Raw genomic sequence first — 3,712 nt, 5'->3', positions numbered from 1 at the left:
GTGAGGACAAAACACAGGAAAAGATCATGTGGTGATTTGTAGGGACGGTAACAAGTCTTTAAAGCCGACGAATATGGATGGGATCATGGGCATAATGGGAAGACATGAGGCCCATTAAAGAAGGTAGGCCCATAGACTAGATTGGACATGGGGTCCACTAAGAGGTGGTGGTCGGGCGGGCTGTTACAAATGGAGTCTGTTGGAGTTTTTTTCAATAATTCAATATATGAGGTTTGATTGTAAAACAAAAGTAAAAATAAACTCGTGCGTAGTACGGGGTAACCTCTAGTAAGATTAATATGTTGATAAAAATGGTAAACTAGTAGAAGAGTTATCTTTCTTATATTACGCATGATTCGGTAATTGGAAACACATTAAAAGAAGTTGACTAAGTAGACTACACGACGACCATGCAAGGCAGGTATTAGTTTGGTCGGAGCTTTTTATAACTCTATTAAACTGGACCGTAACGTTTCTTTTGAGAAAAACAACAAAAAAAAAGACTTAAAATAGCACAAACATACAAAAAACGAAAATCAAGAATATCATGATTCATGAATCTTGACCAATTTCAAACAAATAAATCGAGAATTTAAGTAAGGGAGATTTACTTAAATGTTATATATTTTAGGTAATATTATCAGAATGTACAAAAAAAAAATTTATTACAAGAATATTTCGGGTATTTTCAAAATATCCAGCGTGTCCTTGTTTTATGTTACCGAAAAAAACGTAATTACAAAAATGTTATTGCCACGTCAGACGCCAAGTCAGAAATCGTTGACGTGTATTAAATAACTCTGCTGTAACGCGTTACAGAGGTAATGATGGCTGAGTTATAGGTATGTTACGGCTGATTTATTGAAAAAACATTTGAGTAAGAGCAGACCGGCTGACTTAGAGCATAACTCAGCCAAGCGTTACGGCTGACTTATTGAAATTTGGCTAAGTTATGCTCTAACTTTGCCGTCCTTACGGCTGAGTTTTCACCCGATGGTTGAGTTGTCAAAATTTTGGCTGAGTTATCACTACGACACGGCTGAATTAACTTCTTCCGGGTGGCTGAGTTATGAAAAACGGCTAACTTATGAGATGTAGTTACGGCTGAGTTATGGTTAAAAACTATAACTCAGCCATGATAGGCTGACTTATCGTACAACTCGGCCATTTCACGGCTGACTTATCGTACAACTCGGCCATTTCACGGCTGACTTAGTAGCAAAAGATTAATTACTAGAATATTATTCAGTTACGGCTGAGTTACATATTTTCAGTTGATGAAGCGGCTGGATTTGGCTGCCATTTTTTTATTTTTAATTACTGTAATATTATTCATGTTGTGACTGAGTTATATTTGTTTGATGGCTGAGTTTTATTTAGGCTGAGTTATAATTTGTTTTATGGCTGACTTGCCACGTCAGACGCATCATCTATGTCAGCATTCCATGTCATCATCTTTCTTCTCCGAAAATACGAAACGTCGTTCCTTCGACTCTTGTTCTTACATGGTTTTTACCTTCTTCTACACCTTGTTCTTCTACTTCTTCTACACTTTCTTCTTCACATTCTTCTTCACCTTGTTCTTCTACTTCTTCTTCACCTTGTTCTTCATTTTCTTTCATGGATCCAGTTCTTGTACTAGTTGTTTCCGGTAATTGGGTAAAGAAACATAGATATGTATTTAACACCGACGATAGAGGGTGTATAGTTGTGCAGATAGATGGAGGTACAACACACGACAAGCTTGTGGAGCTTGTTCTTGAAGACTACGGATTGGATGCGTTTAGCCATGAGCTAAACGCATGCTCTCGATGTAAACAAGTTGGGCATAATGCAAAAATATGTCCGATGCAGTATTATTGTAACTCAGCCGTCACATTAATCGACGAGACCTTTCGTTTTCCGCTTTCAGATTATTCCTTGTGATAACTCAGCCACAAAGCATTATAACTCAGTCGTCATATGAATCTACGAGACCTTTCGCTTTCCCGTAAACACTATAACTCAGCCGTCAAGTAATATAAATCAACTGTTTGCTTTCAGATTATTTCTTGTGATAACTCGGCCACAAAACATTATAACTCAGCCATCATATGAATCGACGAAACCTTTAGTCTTCCCGTAAATACTATAACTCAGCCGTTAAGTTTTTTTTCTTTTCGGATTGTGACGTGGAAAATCGAAAATGATGTGTATTTTAATTTGCTGATTGTATTTCTTTAATCAAAATAAAATAAAACAAATTTCGAGGGATAAATTGTAATTACACACAAGGCACTAAACATTTGAGCAATGTTTAGAAGATTGTTAGAGATGAGGAATAAACCAACTTTTGGATAAAATTTGATTAATTCTTTCTTTAAGAAATAGACATTACAGTTAAATATCCTAAGAGTATTAAATTAAGTGTACAAAGTTTCTCAATTTGAAAAATGTCATATATTTAAATTGGTAACTTTTTTACATTAGATTTTTTTTAAATAAATAAAAGCTCATATGACTCAACTTGGCAAAGACGTTACGTTAGATAAAAGTCTTACCGTGAACTTCTATGTGTCCTTTACTATAAATTGAAAAACACAAAGTGAACATGTTCTTCATCAATCGATTTTTATTTTTTCTACTTCCTCGAAAAAAAAAAATGAAATTTTTGGTTTCATTGGTTATGTTTTCTCTTCTCTTGAACGATTTCACATCTGCACAAACTCTCATTCAAGATTCTTGCAAGAAAGCTGCTGCTACGAACCTACAGCTGAAATACGATTTCTGCGTCAATTCTCTTACACAAGATCCAGAAAGTAAAACTGCAACTACTCTCGAAGGTCTGGTTTTTGCGTCGACGAAGAATGCTGCGGCAAAAATTATGAAAGTGAAAAGATTCGTTGAACAGATTCTTAAGGCCAAGAAGTATGGACCAGGTATGGAGGCAGTGTTGAGCACCTGTGTCGAGCTTTATGATGAGGCTAATGGTTCTTTGAACACTGCTTTCTCAAGTGTTCAATCGCATGACTATAATACCGCTAACCTGTATATGAGTGCTGCTTTGGATGCACCAGACAATTGCGAAGATGGATTCAAGGAAGGAAAGCTAAAGAAGTCGCCTGTTACTAAAGAGAACAATATTTTGCTTCAAACGATTTTGATTCCTTTGGCTTTTACTAATATGCTATGATGAATTTGTCAAAGGGTTTCACTAATTAAACATCGATATGTAAAGTTTAGAGTCATCTTAATGGAAATAAAATTTCGCTTTGCATATGTATGATTTTTAACTTTTTTTTTGGTAACATTGACATATTGAATTTTTTTAATATAAAAAAAAAGATGAAAAGAATATAAGTGGCGATGAGACATCAATACTGTATCTCTCAATTAATAAGATGAGTTTTCGACATAGTTATGGTTTTGCTCGGTTGTAAAAAAAGTGAGCAGATAAGGAGAACATGACAAAGACGGTGAAAGATGTGAAACTGATAAGCGCGGGTAGAGATTGCGGGAGTCGAGTCTATAATCTCTAAGTGATAACGTGAATCAGTAACCAACAAATTGAGAATAGAACCAAATGATAATTATTAATCAAAACTTGTAGCCTCTTTCACCAACTCATTTGTCCACTGCACCAACACCTTTGTAGCAGCTCTTCCTTGACGCTTATCCATCTAGCGACTCAAAATTTGCACCGGTTCTTTGACGAGAGCATCAAAAATAATGG

The 3,712-nt window shown here is 35.6% G+C and overlaps 1 pseudogene across 1 annotated transcript; it reads left to right on the top strand.

Annotated features, from left to right (window-relative positions):
- The first annotated feature begins 2,591 nt into the window (after window positions 1–2,591).
- On the top strand, window positions 2,592–3,258 carry LOC104771965 (pectinesterase inhibitor 12 pseudogene; annotated as a pseudogene). The gene has a single exon (XR_015592155.1). The product of XR_015592155.1 is annotated as a pectinesterase inhibitor 12 pseudogene (transcript).
- Window positions 3,259–3,712: the final 454 nt, after the last annotated feature.

The sequence above is a fragment of the Camelina sativa genome, chromosome 20 (assembly GCF_030686135.1).
Source record: "Camelina sativa cultivar CO46 ecotype springtype chromosome 20, ASM3068613v1".
Taxonomy (NCBI): Eukaryota; Viridiplantae; Streptophyta; class Magnoliopsida; order Brassicales; family Brassicaceae; genus Camelina; species Camelina sativa.
This window is presented reverse-complemented; position numbering and strand designations above follow the sequence as displayed.